This window comes from Bubalus bubalis, chromosome 1 (genome assembly GCF_019923935.1).
Source record: "Bubalus bubalis isolate 160015118507 breed Murrah chromosome 1, NDDB_SH_1, whole genome shotgun sequence".
Classification (NCBI taxonomy): domain Eukaryota; kingdom Metazoa; phylum Chordata; class Mammalia; order Artiodactyla; family Bovidae; genus Bubalus; species Bubalus bubalis.
This window is the reverse complement of record NC_059157.1, coordinates 71,974,099-71,990,864: the sequence shown is the minus strand read 5'-3', so window position 1 is coordinate 71,990,864 and position 16,766 is coordinate 71,974,099. Positions and strand designations below refer to the sequence as shown.

At 36.8% G+C, this 16,766-nt stretch overlaps 1 protein-coding gene across 3 annotated transcripts in view; it reads left to right on the top strand.

The window, feature by feature from the left end:
• ROBO1 (roundabout guidance receptor 1) overlaps nt 1-16,766 on the top strand; it is a 1,291,095-nt gene that overhangs the window by 597,915 nt on the left and 676,414 nt on the right. The gene's annotated exons all lie outside the window — the stretch shown is intronic.

The following is a 16,766-nucleotide window of genomic DNA, read 5'->3' as shown; positions in this document are numbered from 1 at the left end:
CTGTGTCAGAGCATTTGTTTTGCTGCCCTATCTTCCTGGAGATACACAAAATAGAGCAATCACCTAAAAAATTGTTTTAGTGGTTAATAGAAAAATAATGGTGAGTTACATGGAACTTGTGTTTAATTTTGAAGATAATGCAAAATAATTTCTCAAATATATATAGGACTAGATTTCTGTCTTACCCCTGTTACAACAGAGGACAAGATATAATAACTTTTTTATAGTACATTCTGGTCATAATATTTATATAGTAAATAATATGCCCTTTGCTAAATGCAATATTTTTCTCATTAATATTTCAAAATTTGAAAGAAAAAATACATTTTATTAATTAGTACCTTGCTCTAATATTCAGTATTTTTCAAAGAGTTATATTATAGACTTTTCTCACTAATTTTCATATTTGTATGGAATGCCAAACCTTTCACATAATGTAGAAGAATCACCTTCTTTTATATTAACTTACTTTATTATTAATGTTAGTGTAATAGTATTACAATATTAACATTAATATTAAAGCTATAATAATATATGTCTGTATGTATATTACTATTATAATTTTTAAATGCTAAACATATCCTAAGAACAGGCTATATTTCCTTTTAATAAACAAGCTTTTAAATTTTTTATCATGTTCCCTATGTGCACTTGCAAGTTACACTTTCAAACAAAATGATGACATTCAGTTTCTTTCTTTTAAATTCTGTTACCTATCACAGACAACATATAGCACAGATATGTATGATGACATAATGCAGTTCTGTCAAATGGCCTTCCTGATGTTAAACGGGCCTATGGTGTTCTATCCTCTGTGGCCATGAAAATAATGTGGGAATCAAATAAATATTCAATGCAAAGCATTTCCTATAGGTCCAGAGTCTGTTTTTACTTTTCATGTTCCAAAAAAAAAAAAAAAGAACAAATTTCCAGTTATCTAGAGCTTTTAGCACAAGAACCAGTTTATGTAACAAAGGCACCAGTTATGTAACCAGTTATGTAACAAAACTTGTTTGAGTTATGTCATAACTCAAACAAGGGTGTAAAAGCGCTTCATACAATGCAGAGTATCACTTTCATGAGAGCTAAGGATTTACCTTTCATATTGAAAGGTTAAGATTTTTTTAATTTTTTTTTAAATCTCTTTAAAGATTTTTTAAAACTATTTTTGAAGTAGTCGTTTCAAATGTATTTCCCTCTTCATTTTACACGTGTAAGAGGTGGCGCTAGTGGTAGAGAATCCACCTGCCAGTGCAGGAGATGCAGGTTTGATCCCTGGGTTGGGAAGATCCCCTGGAAAAGGAAATGACAACCCCCTCAAGTATTCTTGCCTGGAAAATTCCATGGACAGAGGAGACTGGTGGGCTACCATCTATGGGTTCGCAGGGAGTCAGACACTACTGAGCTACTGAGCACACAAGAATATGATGAACATAGCTCTTTGGTTAACGGTCTTTTCATGCTACATTAAATTATTTGCCATTCCCTAGCCAAGCGTGGCACATCCACAGCTCTGTGCTCTTATACACATTCTTTCAGGAAAATTTTTGCTCACTCCTATGTAATCTCGATGTTTCAACTTGATTGGTATGGTACATCCTTGTAATAATGTTCATATTACAAACATCACACTTTGTCATTCTTCTTTTACATCATTTCCTACATTGTCTGGTGCATCTAGACTTATGTTACAAGAGTTAGGAAATTAGGATGCTAAGAAATGTAAACGTATTTTTAATCTCTAAATGGAGTTCTCTAATGTCACTATTCGTTTTCTATTGAAGTTAACATGAACAAAAAGAAAATAAATATCTCTTTTCCATAAATGTGTTTTTACATAATCAAATATGCTAAGAACAGCATATCCTTTAATTCAAACTATATCTTATGAGTTTAATGAATGCTTCATCTTCCTCAACACAAAAAAAACCTCACTAACCATAAGACTGCATTGAATTTAATGATGACTAATTCTTTTCTGTTTCTACTTGTTACAATACTTTTCACTCCTTTACTTCACCTGCCTTGACCTTTTCCATGATTATTTCTCTGCTTTCCTTCATAGAAATGTTTCTGCTTTTTGTCTTCCTACAGTTACAAAGTTGACATACCTCCTTTTTTAAAAATCTCTGTCCTTTGATATTTAGGTTCACCATGTACTTCCATTCTCATTCCTACAACCAGAATAACCATTCAAATTTAATAAAAAAAGATTTTAGAGTTGAAAGAAATATAGAAACATTTGTATCAGTCACCCTCACTTAATGCACTTCTGGAAAAGACCTCTCTTCTTTTGCCAGAAAAAGTTTCTATGTTACACAAGTAGCTGAATTTTGACTAAATGTTATAATGATTAATGACAATAAAATACTGCAATTGAATTCTCAAGCCACTCACAAAAAATGTGTCATTAAAGTCATTCTAAAAATATTCATCTCATGGAAATATTATTTTAATTATAGGAGCATTCAAAAAGAAAAGACAAAAGATGGTAATTGGCTTTTAAGAGTATATAACCCTTGATCCAAATACACATCACAGATTAAACTACTCAGACTGAGATTAATCACAGTAAACACACTGAAGAAGGTGAGATAATACATCTATCTGCATGAGAAATAATTTGTAAAATTACACTTTGAGCCAGGTCAGCAGTACTAAGTTGGAGGAATCAATTTCCCTAGACCTCACTGGAGACATATTGGTTAAAAATTGCAACTGGTTTTAAGTGGCTACTTTGGCTATTTCTGTCCTTACAAGTGTCCAAAAAAGATTAAAAATAATAAACTAAAAATTATCAACATTTAGAGATGTTTAAGTATTTTGGAGCTTGTAGGCTGCAGTCCATGGGGTCGCTAAGAGTCGGACATGACTGAGCAACTTCACTTTTCACTATCATGCATTGGAGAAGGAAATGGCAACCCACTCCAGTGTTCTTGCCTGGAGAATCCCAGGGACGGGGGAGCCTGGTGGGCTGCCATCTATGGGGTCACACAGAGTCGGACACGACTGAAGCGACTTAGCAGCAGCAGCAGCAACAAACTACAGGAAGACTAATAGACAACAGCCTGAACTTGTGCTTGGATTTCTTATAAGGCTCTCAAGGACAACTCCATTCATTCATTTCCATTCTTCTTGATTACTACAATATCTCTATGAGAAATATAAATATATATTTACTAGTTTATCATATGGGAATTGGGAAGGTAGCATCACTGAAAAATAAGACATCAAAATAAGGAAACTTAAAAGCATAGCATCATCTAAGTAATTCAAACTCCAAGAGAGAAAGTCCTCTCTGAAGCACTGAAATGTCAAAAATGGACTGAAACATTTTCTAGATCTGGGTGTCACTATTTGTATATTCAGTATTCTTAAAACAAGAAGAGTTAACCTGGAGAAACTATTAAATCACCATGACTGTCGCCAATGTATAGTCCCAGGGACACTAGATTTAAAACTATAGAGAGAGAAGTTAAATGAGTAAGTTGTTAATTAGTTCAGTTCAGTTCAGTTCACTTGCTCAGTCGTGTCCAACTCTTTGCGACCCCATGAATCGCAGCACGCCAGGCCTCCCTGTCCATCACCAACTCCCAGAGTTCACTCAGACTCACATCCATCGAGTCCGTGATGCCATCCAGCCATCTCATCCTCTGTCGCCCCCTTCTCCTCCTGCTCCCAACCCCTCCCAGCATCAGAGTCTTTTCCAATGAGTCAACTCTTCACATGAGGTGGCCAAAGTATTAGAGTTTCAGCTTTAGCATCATTCCTTCCAAAGAACAGCCAGGGCTGATCTCATTTAGAATGGACTGGTTGGCTCTCCTTGCAGTCCAAGGGACTCTCAAGAATCTTCTCCAACACCACAATTCAAAAGCATCAATTCTTTGGTACTCAGCTTTATCCACAGTCCAACTCTCGCATCCATACATAACCACTGGAAAAACCATAGCCTTGACTAGACGGACCTTTGTTGGCAAAGTAATGTCTCTGCTTTTCAATATGCTGTCTAGGTTGGTCATAACTTTTCTTCCAAGGAATAAGTGTCTTTTAATTTCATGGCTGCAGTCACCATCTGCAGTGATTTTGGGGCCCCAAAAAATAAAGTCTGACACTGTTTCCACTGTTTCCCCATCTATTTCCCATGAAGTAATGGGACCAGATGCCATGATCTTTGTTTTCTGAATGTTGAGCTTTAAACCAACTCTTTCACTCTCATCAAGAGGCTTTTTAGTTCCTCTTCACTTTCTCCCATAAGGGTGGTGTGATCTGCATATCTGAGGTTATTGATATTTCTCCTGGCAATCTTGATTCCAGCTTGTGCTTCTTCCAGCCCAGCGTTTAGAGAACCCCAAACCCTTCTCCTGTAAAGCTGAACTTCATTCATTTGTGTTGTGTGTCTTAGAAGACTTCTGATCCCATTTGCTCTTAATAACTCATATAACTAGAAATTGGATAAGTGTCATGATCAGTTTAAGTTAAATTAGTAGCAAGCTTGGTGAAGAACTCTGTATGACTTCCATGTAGACAAAATTCTTTGTTCCCACTCACCCCTTTGTCTCCATACTCTTTATTTTATGGTGTGTTCATGTGTGTGCATGTGCATGTATGTGCGTGTGTGCTGAATTTATCTTTCATGATTAACCTTCCTTTCAACCTACCCTTCTTGTCCCTTTTCTCCACCTGGGTCAAATCCTTCTCATCTTTCTGGAATTAGCTGAGTGCCAATTTTTCTGAGAAAGATTCATCAGTCATTTTTCCCACATATATCTTTCCCACGGCTTATGCTCTCACAGGTTGAGCCTACTATTGTTGTTTGCATATATGTATAGATTTGTATTCACATGTAGTATAAGCGTATTTTATATATATATATATATATTATATGAACATATGTGCTATATTTATATGTAGAAATTCTTGCATATAGAGACTTGGACTTTCTCATCTCTCAGTCAAGTCCACTGTGCTTTATTCGACATCTGTCATAAATAGGTGCTCAATAAACTTTTATTTAATGAATAAATACTTCAGCATGCCAGCTAATTAATTAATATGCTTAACATTCTAGAGATTAAAAAGATTTAATAATATTCTTGTCTTTGATATTCAGAGTTCACAATAATTGGAAAGACATAATAAAGAAACAATAAGGGAAGATGACCTAAATTTATGTAAAAGAGACATTAGCCTCTAATTTGCTGTATAATTTTTCTAAATAAGACTTTGGGTTTCTGAAAAACAAGAGAAAAAATTTTAAATGCCATAGAATCAGTTAATCAGTCAACAAGTGTTCATCAACCATAGGAACTACAAGCAGTTTTATGAACTGAATTTCTACTTAAATTTTGTTGCCAATGCAAAATGGAAACTCTACAGAATTGTCCTTGATTTTAGGATATCACTTATTGATAACAGTTTTTATTTTACAAATCTTTATTTTCATAATACAATAAAAAATTTATAAATATATTTTATAACATTCACAAAGTAAAACATCTTATGAAAATGAAAGAACAGTGTGACAAGATGTCAGTCAGTCATACCCTGCTCTCGGCATCAGTTTATATCAATTTCTGGCTTGTAATATATAATATATTTGATTAGTGTCATTTCCATATTCTAGTTGTTCATTCCTCACCATATCACTCATAATGTTGGAACAACTATAACAGTGGTAATAGTTAAATGATAATGAAAACAAATATCAATAACAGGCTACTTAGTATGTACTGTATATTTAGAATTTTATGTGCAATGCCCTGTTGAGTTCGCTCAGTGGGTCTATGGGTGGATATTAATGTGATTCCCCTTTTAAGGATCACATCACTGATAATCTGAAAAGCCCAATATGATCTGCCAAAGATCATATTTGGTAGATTCAGTAAGTTAAGCCTGAATCCATGTGACTCATAATCCCTACATTCATCTTCTATATCTGCAGATGAAATTAGCAGCATTGTTTGATGTGGGGCTTCCCTGGTGGCTCAGATGGTAAAGCGTCTGCCTGCAATGCGGGAGACCAGGGTTTGACCCCTGGGTCAGGAAGATCCCCTGGAGAAGGAAATGGCAATCCACTCCAGAACTCTTGCCTGGAAAATCCCATGGACAGAGGAGCCTGATAGGCTACAGTCCATGGGGTCAGAAAGAGTCAGACACGACTAAACGACTTCACTTCACTTCACTGATGTGTTAGCAGAGACTTTGATGGTTACCTTTATCACTGTATCCAGCTAGTCCTCTACCATAGCAGTGCCTGTCCCTCTAAGTCAGAATCTTCATAACCAAATGTATCAAATTCACTCACTTCTCATAACTCAAAACATTGAATTCACTTATTATTCAGGCAGCACAATTGTCCACACTAGAAGAAGAAGGGACCCTTCCAATTTTATTGGGCTACATAAGTAGTCCTCCTTTGCTCAGATGGTAACCAACCCCCCCCCACATACCTGTAAAGAATAATATGTTCTTTTCATCATTACAGTAAATTAATAAAAGATTAAGTGCAATTTTATGAAGACAGAAGGATACAATTAAATGTGAGTGCCATTTGGAATTGCAGATAAGTGCACATTGTTCAGTAAATGCTGCATTTACATGTCTACACACATGCCAATGTCCAGCACACAGTACATGAGGAACTTGCCAAACTGAAATTTTGAAGGATGAAAGCTAGATATTTGAGGACATTCTAAGATCCCTTGGGTACATATATATTTTCTGTTGAAAGTGGAGACTATATATTAGGATAAAAAAAAAGTGATGCTCCATGCAGAAATTTGAAACTAATCTTTATGTAAATTCCACCACTAATAAAAAAAGACTTTTTGTATGACATCTGTGTGTAAGCTGACTTCCATCACTGGGAATGTGTTATCCATTGCAAATCATTTTATGAATGTGAAGTGAAGTCGCTCAGTCATGTCTGACTCTTTGCAACCCCATGGACTGCAGCCTGCCAGGCTCCTCTGTCCATGGGATTTTCCAGGCAACAATACTGGAGTGGGCTGCCATTTCCTTCTCCAGGGGATCTGCCCAACCCAGGGATTGAACCCAGGTCTCCCAGATTGTAGGCAGATGCTTTTACCATCTGAGCCACCAGGGAAGTCCTGAACAGCAAGTAATTTTTGCTCAGAAAGAAGCATTTTAACAACAACAACAACAATTATTATCATGAAACATTCATAAACCATAAGTAATAAAACAACATTTGGGGAAAGGAAGGACTGGAAATTATCCTTCCACATTTATTTTATAGGTTAGGGACTTGAAATTTAACGAGATTAGGGGACTTGCCCATGATCTCATCCAAGTAAAGTCAGGGCTAAGGTCAGAATGAGATCTTAACTGTATTCCAGCATACTTTCCTTCAAATTAATATTGATTTATGAGGAACTTATATTTTATAATAAACCTACTTAGATATCTTAGCAGCTGTGGATACGGTTGATGTCTTCCATTCCTTTGAAATTATCTTTTCCCTTGGTTCTTGACTTATAAGATTCCACATTCTCCTGGTTTTCTTATGTCTGTGGTTAACTTTTCAAACTCATGGCCAACTTCTCCTACAAACTAGCTTGAGATTCCCCAAAGACCCCAAAGATTTCCCAAATTCCCCAAAGACCAGTTCTAGGGTGTCTTTTTTCTCACTCTGCACCTTATTGGGATCTATTCCATATTGATTTTCACCACATGTGAGCCTGAGGATTGCAATTAAACTCATATCCTTAAATCAGAAGACAATAGGGAACAATTTCTACTTCTTATCATTTTATGAACACAATATTTCTCTGATAGAAAATCAAAGCTACATGATACAAAGGATAGGTGAATATACCTCGGTTTCTTTTAAGAACAACAAAGGGTAGTAAATGGGAGCATGGAATCTGGATTCAGAGTGCCATGGTTCTGATGCTGGTGCTACATTGACTAGCTGGTGATTTCTGAGCCTCAGTTTTTCCAACTTTTAAAATGAGGATAATAGTAAATATTTCATAAAATCATTTTGATCATTAAATGAGATAATATATAGGAAGTGCTTCAAATGGGAATTGGAAAAAAAAGTGTCTTTTGCATATGCTAGCATCATCATCACCATCCATATTCAAAGATTCACAAGTTTTTGTATCCAACCCAGGCTCACACCTGAAATTTATATTACTTATGTAGCTGTCTACTCAAGGGTTATATTTTGTATTTCACAAATAACTCAAAATTAGCATGTCGCAAACTCTTGCCATATCTATTCAGCTCTAAACTATTTCCATAAGCCTGAAACTCATTGGTTTTCTCTATTTCTATAATGTCACATTCAACCGCCTCAAGCCAAAGCACTGGTAACCATTTTAAAAACATTTTTGTCCTCATCTCTCACATAAAACTATGTGTATCTTGAATCCATCTATTTTTTCTATCTCTCTGGCTCAGCAGTAAAAGAATCTGCTCACAATGCAGGAGACACAGGTGACGCAACTTTGATCCCTGGATCAGGAAGATCCCTTAGAGGAAGACCTTGCAACCCACGTCAATAATCTTGCCTGGAGAATCCTATGGACAGAGGAGCCTGACAGGCTACAGTTCCTAGAGTTGCAAAGAGTCAGACATGACTGAAGCGACCGAGCACAGGGCCACCGCATTAGTTCAAACATTTCCTCTCACCTGTGGTTTTTCCAGTGGTCATGTATGGATGTGAAAGTTGGACTATAAAGAAAGCTGAGAGCCAAAGAATTAATGCTTTTGAACTGTGGTGTTGGATAAGACTCTTGAGAGTCCCTTGGACTGCAAGGAGATCCAACCAGTCCATCCTAAAGGAGATCAGTCCTGGGTGTTCATTGGAAGGACTGATGTTGAAGCTGAAACTCCAATACTTTGGCCACCTGATGCGAAGAGCTGACTCATTTGAAAAGACCCTGATGCTGAGAAAGATTGAGGGCAGAAGGAGAAGGGGATGACAGAGGATGAGATGGTTGGATGGCATCACTGACTCAATGGACATGAGTTTGGGTAAACTCCAGGAGCTGGTGATGGACAGGGAGGCCTGGCATGCTGTGGTTCATGGGGTCGCAAAGAGTTGGACTCGGCTGAGCAACTGAACTGAACTGTCCTAAAGTAATATTCTGAACTCTAGGTGAATTCTTGCCTACCTATAATCCATTCTCTATTGAGGTCCTTTAATGGACCGGAACCTCGTGGTCTGGAGTCAACGATAAGAAAGTAAAGGAGAGAAAGAGGCTGATATTCCTTGGTTTATGCAGAAAGCCAAATAAAGCCCCTGGCACAGGGCTTGCTCTGTTTACGGAGGCCTCAGGCGCCCTCTCGATGGGGTGAAGGCACAGAGCACCTTCTTGAGAGGGTCTTAGAAGCCCAGGCAGGAAAGTGAACTCAGAGGGCCTTTGCACTCCAAAGAAATAGCCTGAGAGAGAGAAAGACAGACACGGGGACCAGAGCTCTGATGGAGCAAAGGTGTTTTATTCAATGTTGTGTAGGTATTTACACTGTCTTACAAGATAGCTATTTTCAGCAGAGATAAAATCAAAACTTACAAGTTATCAAGAAAACATGAGGTCATCCATATGAAAGAGAGAGTTGTAAATAACCACTTTTACCATATGGTTCATACAAAGGAAGAGGGTACTTATCATCGTATAGAAAAACTAACAAAGGAAATGCCTGGATTCCTCAGTCCTCAGTCCCGGGAGAGGCTTGCCTCTCCTCTTAATTCCTGAATATTCAGGAATGAATAAGGAACAGAGAATTCCTGACAGATCCAAAACAGCACACAGGAAGCTTCCTGGTAAATGCTTCCTGACAATTCTCCAATGAATAGAATGGGCATCTAAAAAAAAAAAATATTGACAACTTTGTTTACAGCTCTTAGGTGGCATTCTCTCACTCTAAAATCAAAGATAAAATTGTTTACCATGGCCAACATGATTGTCCATGTTCCTCCTTTAACTCATCTTGTCATTCATTTTATTCCAGCCACTGGCCTCTGAGAGTTCCAGCAACATAAGAAGATTTGTCTTTCATAAAGTGCTTTTAGACTTTCCATTCCCTCTGCTGTTCTTTCACATCCACTGCCTAATACACATCACCCTTGCCCTCCATCATACTGCCTATGAATGGCACCTACTAATTCTTTATATCTCAGCTCATACATCATTTTCTTAGAACACCCTTCCCCTATAAACCCTTAATCAACCTCAATTGTGCCATCTTTCCATTCCTCTTACTACAATTATACATTTTATATTACTTGTGTAATGATTTAATATCAGTCACTTCCTCTAGAATATAATTTCAATGACAGCAGAAACCACATTATTCACCAGCACTTATATAGATTCTGGCACATAGTATGGACTCAGTTAATATATGTTAAATAAATGAGCATGATTAGTGATTGGCTAAATACATTTTTAAATGTTCTGATAAAAAATGCAATCCAAAGCCATCACAAGATAAAGGTTAGTGATAGAAATGAAATAATTGATTTTGGCCAATCACAAGGAGATGTTGGTAAGTTTAACTTTTGAAAACATAATTTTCAACAGTAAAATCAAATCCAGAAAGAGTGCAAAGCCAACCTGTTAATATAGAATGAGGAAAGAGGACAAGTACTAAATAATCACATGTTCTTGTGATTTACATATTGAAACTATTTCCCTTAATAAAGGAATCATTCTTCAGAATAAAATATATTATTGAGACCTTTTTAAAAATAAAGTAGATATCAGTTAGTGAAGCTTGGTTGTTGTTGTTAGTCTCTAAGTCGTGCCCAACCCTATTGTGACCCCAAGATTGTAGCCATAAAAGTGAAAGTCGCTTGGCCATGTCTGACTCTTTGCATTCAGTTCAGTTCAGTTGCTCAGTTGTGTCCGACTCTTGGCGACCCCATGAATCGCAGGACACCAGGCCTCTCTGTCCATCACCAACTCCCGGAGTTCACTCAAACTCATGTCCATCGAGTCGGTGATGCAATCCAGCCATCTCAACCAATGTCGCCCCCTTCTCCTCCTGCCCCTAATCCCTTCCAGCATCAGAATCTTTTCCAATGAGTCAACTCTTCGCATGAAGTGGCCAAAGGATTGGAGTTTCAGCTTTAGCATCATTCCTTTCAAAGAACACCCAGGGCTGATCTCCTTCAGAATGGACTGGTTGGATCTCCTTGCAGTCCAAGGGACTCTCAAGAGTCTTCTCCAACACCACAGTTCAAAAGCATCAATTCTTCAGTGCTCAGCTTTCTTCACAGTCCAACTCTCACATCCATACATGACCACTGGAAAAACCATAGCCTTGACTAGATGGACCTTTGTTGGCAAAGTAATGTCTCTGCTTTTCAATATGCTATCTAGGTTGGTCATAACTTTCCTTCCAAGGAGTAAGTGTCTTTTAATTTCATGGCTGCAGTCACCTTCTGCAGTGATTTTGAGCCCCCCAAAAATGAAGTCTGACACCATTTCCACTGGTTCCCCATCTATTTCCCATTAAGTGATGGGACCAGATGCCATGATCTTAGTTTACTGAATACTGAGCTTTAAGCCAACTTTTTCACTCTCCTCTTTCACTTTCATCAAGGGGCTTTTTAGTTCCTCTTCACTTTCTGCCATAAGGATGGTGTCATCTGCATATCTGAGGTTATTGATATTTCTCCCAGAAATCTTGATTCCAGCTTGTGCTTCTTCCAGCCCAGCGTTTCTCATGATGTACTCTAGCATATAAGCTAAATAAGCAGGGTGACAACATACAGCCTTGACGTACTCCTTTCCCTATTTGGAACCAGTCTGTTGTTCCATGTCCAATTCTAACTGTTGCTTCCTGACCTGCGTATAGGTTTCTCAAGAGGCAGATTAGGTGGTCTGGTATTCCCATCTCTTTCAGAATTTTCCACAGTTTATTGTGATCCACACAGTCAAAGGCTTTGGCATAGTAAATAAAGCAGAAATAGGTGTTTTACTGGAACTCTCTTGCTTTTTCGATGATCCAGCAGACGTTGGCGATTTGATCTCTGGTTCCTCTGCCTTTTCTAAAACCAGCTTGAACATCTGGAAGTTCATGGTTCACGTATTGCTGAAGCCTGCCATGGGGAATTTTGAGCATTACTTTACTAGCATGTGAGATGAGTGCAATTGTGCGGTAGTTTGAGCAGTCTTTGGCATTGTCTTTCTTTGGCATTGGAATGAAAACTGATCTTTTCCAGTCCTGTGGCCACTGCTGAGTTTTCCAAATTTGCTGGCATATTGAGTGCAGCACTTTCACAGCATCATCTTTCAGGATTTGAAATAGCTCAACTGGAATTCCATCACCTCCACTAGCTTTGTTCATAGTGATGCTTTCTAAGGCCCACTTGACTTCACATTCCAGGATGTCTGGCTCTAGGTGAGTGATCACACTATCGTGATTATCTTGGTCGTGAAGATCTTTTTTGTACAGTTCTTCTGTGTATTCTTGCCACCTCTTCTTAATATCTTCTGCTTCTGTTAGGTCCATACCATTTCTGTCCTTTATCGAGCCCATCTTTGCATGAAATATTATCTGGTATCTCTAATTTTCTTGAAGAGATCTCTAGTCTTTCCCATTCTGTTGTTTTCCTCTATTTTTTTTGCATTGATCACTGAGGAAGGCTTTCTTATCTCTTTTTGCTATTCTTCGGAACTCTGTATTCAGATGCTTATGTCTTTCCTTTTCTCCTTTGCCTTTTGCTTCTCTTCTTTTCACAGATATTTGTAAGGCCTTCCCAGACAGCGATTTTGCTCTTTTGCATTTCTTTTCCATGGGGATGATCTTGATTCCTGTCTCCTGTACAATATCATGAACCTCCATCCATAATTCATCAGGCACTCTATCCATCAGATCTAGTCCCTTAAATCTATTTCTTACTTCCACTATATAATCAAGGGATTTGATTTAGGTCATACCTGAATGGTCTAGTGGTTTTCCCCACTTTCTTCAATTTAAGTCTGAATTTGGCAATAAGGAGTTCATGATCTGAGCCACAGTCAGCTCCCTGTCTTATTTTTGCTGACTGTATAGAGCTTCTCCATCTTTGGCTGCAAAGAATATAATCAATCTGGTTTGTGTTGACCATCTGGTGATGTCCATGTGTAGAGTCTTCTCTTGTGTTGTCGGAAGAAGGTGTTTGCTATGACCAGCGCGTTCTCTTGGCACAACTCTATTAGCCTTTGCCCTGCTTCATTCCGTATCCCAAGGCCAAATTTGCCTGTTACTCCAAGTGTTTCTTGACTTCCTACTTTTGCATTCCAGTTCTCTATAATGAAAAGGACATCTTTTTTGAGTGTTATTTCTAAAAGGTCTTGTAGGTTTTCATAGAACCATTCAACTTCAGCTTCTTCAGCATTACTGGTTGGGGCATAGACTTGGATTACTGTGATATTGAATGGTTTGCCTTGGAAACGAACAGAGATCATTCTGTTGTTTTTGCTATTGTACCCAAGTACTGCATTTTGGATTCTTTTGTTGACCATGATGGCTACTCCATTTCTTCTAAGGGATTCCTGGCCACAGTAGTAGATATAATGGTCATCTGAGTTAAATTCATTAGTCAAGTATAAATTCTTGTGCCAGGTTATTTTCAGAGAAATTTTTGCATCAAGAGATGTCAAAAGTAAAAGAATGAGACATTTTAGAGAATATAATTATTTTAATTTTGAAGATGCAAATAAAGATCCCTTTTGATTTTTTTTGAGAAAAATTAAAGTACATTGATCAAAGGATAATACCTTTCATAACTGCTCTCATGAATCAAATTCTTCCCAGGAGGCAGGTCAATATGAAATAAGATTAGAGCAGGGTTGTTCTTTTGCACAATTAATTTCCCAAGGAAATTAGTAAATATATATCCTTGTGCTCAGAATTTGCTCACACAATATGTGTAGTTTATTAATAATTTATATTTTGAGTTAATATTTTATTATCAGAATCCTTAATGTGGGCTTCACATGGTTAATTAACTACCACAAACCTGTTCTCCTAAGTGAAATATAGTCTAAATAATACAAAAAGTGTTAGAAGCTTGCAAAGTATCTTGTAATGAGTGAACACATTTCCTCCATAAGAATCCATTCTTGTGTACTCTGACTTTGATGTCTTATGTCTGACTTGATGTCTTGCATCTGATGCTGGAGTAGTAAGTATTCATGTCTTTCTTACCCCAGGTAATTAATATTACTCAATCAGATGCTATGTATATATAAGGATCAATCCAACAAATTCTATTACATTTCAGAATAATTAATATAAAAATAGGGAAAAAAATGAAAATATGACAAAGCAAGCAAATTTTTCAAGAAAACATCAGTAGTCCTACACAGCTATGTAAAACAAGATGATTTGTTCAGAGAGCCTTTATACACAGAAAGAATTAACCAACATTTAATATATTTAATATTTCCTATATCCTTGCTAATGTTTAGGTGTCTTTCTCTGTGTCTTCTTTCCTGTGCATATGTTTATATGTGGAGGCCTTTCAGCTGGCTCAGTGATAAAGAACCTGCCTGCTATGGAGGAGACCAGGGCTCAGTCCCTGAGTTGAGAAGATTCCCTGGAGAAGGGAACGAGTACACACTTTAGTATTCTTGCCTGGAGAATTCCATGGACAGTCCATGGGGTTGCAAAGAGTAGGACATGACTGACTAACACACACACACACAGCATTTTTATACTTTTCAAGTGGATTACCACAATAAATCTGATAACTATCTGTCACTGTCCACAGTTATTGCAAGAGTAGTGACAATGTCCCCTATATCCCCATGACAACTACTTTATAATTGGAAGTTTGTACTTCTTAATCCCCTTTATTTCTCCCAACTCCTAATCCCTCTCCCTTCCAATGACTATCAGATTGCTCCCTCTATATATGTCTGTTTCTATTTTGTTTTGATTGTTTCTTTTGTTTTTTAGATTCCACACATACATGAAACCATACAGAATGGCATTTGTCTTTCTCTGTCTAACTTATTTCACTTAACATAATACCATCTAGATTCATCCATGTTGCTGCAAAAGAAAGAATTTCATTCTTTTTATGGCTGAGTAATATCCCATTGTATATATACCGCAACTTCTTTACCCATCCATCTATTGATGGACACTTACGTTGCTTCCATGTCTTGGCTATTGTAAATAACGCTGAAGTGAACAAAGGAGCATGTATATCTTTTTGAATTTCTGGCTTGTTTTGTTTGGATAAATATCCATAATGGAATTCCTGGATTGTATGGTAGTTCTATTCTCAATTTTTTGAGAAATCTTCCTACTGTTTTTCATAATGGCTGCACCAATTTATATTTCCACCAACAGGGCAGTAGCTTTCCTTTTTCTCTTCATCCACACCAACACTTTTTATTTTTTGTCTTTTTGATAATAGCTTTTCTGATGGACTTGAGGAGATATCTCCTGTGGTTTTGATTTTCATTTCCCTAATGATTAGTGATGTTGAGCATCTTTTCATGTGTTTGTTGGCCATCGATATGAATTGCTTAGTTGAACTGTTTGCTTTTTCAGTGTCGAATTTTATGAGATCTTTGTATATTTTGAGTATTAACCCCTTGTCGGATGTATCATTTGCAAATATCTTCTGCTGTTCAGTAGGTTATCTTTTCATTTTGCTGATGGTGTCCCTTGCTTTGAAAAAGCCTTTCAGTTTGATATAATCTGTTTATTTTTGCTTTTGTTACCCTTGCCTAAGGAGATGGATTTAAAAAAAAATACTGCTAAGAAGAATGTTAGGAAGCATTTTGCATGTTTTCCGCTAGGCATTTTATGGTTTGAGGGATTTAAGTCTTTAATCTACTTTTAAGTTTTGGGGTTCCCCCCCATATGTTGTAAGAAAGTGATCTAGTTTGTTTCTTCTGCACCCAACTGTCCAATTTTCCCAGCGTTACTGATTGAAGAGACTGGCTTTTACCCACTGTAAAATATTCTTGATGTTTTGTTATAAGTTAATTGGCCATATAAGTGTGGGTTTATTTGAAGTATCTATTCTATTCCACTGATCTCTGTGTCTGTTTCTGTGCCAGCACCATAGAAGTTTGACTACTATTACTTTGCAGAATAATTTGAAATCATAGAGCATCATACCTCCAGCTTTGCTCTTGTTTCTTGATATTGCTTTTGCTATTCAGGGTCTTTTTTGTTTCATAGAAATTTTAGGATTATTTGTTTCAGTTTGTGAAAAATGTCACTGATACTTTGATAGGGTTGCATTGAATGTATAGATTGCTTTGAGTCATGTAGACATTTTAATATTAATTCTTCAAGTTCATGAACAGTTATATTTTTTGATTCATTTTTTTTTTGTCTTTGATTTCTTTAATCAGAGTCTTATAGTTTTTGGATTATAAAACTTTTACCTTATTGGTTAAATTTATTTCTAAGTGTTTTCTATTTTCTGATGTAATTGCAAATAAGATTGTTTACTTAATGTATTTTTCTGATAGTTTGTTATTAGAGCATAGAAATGTGACAGATTTGAATATATTGATTTTGTATCTTGCAGCTTCACTAAATTTATTTATGAGTTCTAATAATTTTGGTGAAGCCTTTAGCATTTTTCTAATACATATACTGTATGTAGAAATATGTCATTTGCAAATTGTGACTGTTTTACTTTTTCTTTTCAAATCTGTATGCCTTTTTTCTTGTTTTCCTGATTACTATGCTTACAACTTCCAGTACTATGTTGAATAAAGGTTTCAAGTGTCTTGTTTCTCATCTTGGAAGAAATATTTTGAGCATTTTACCAT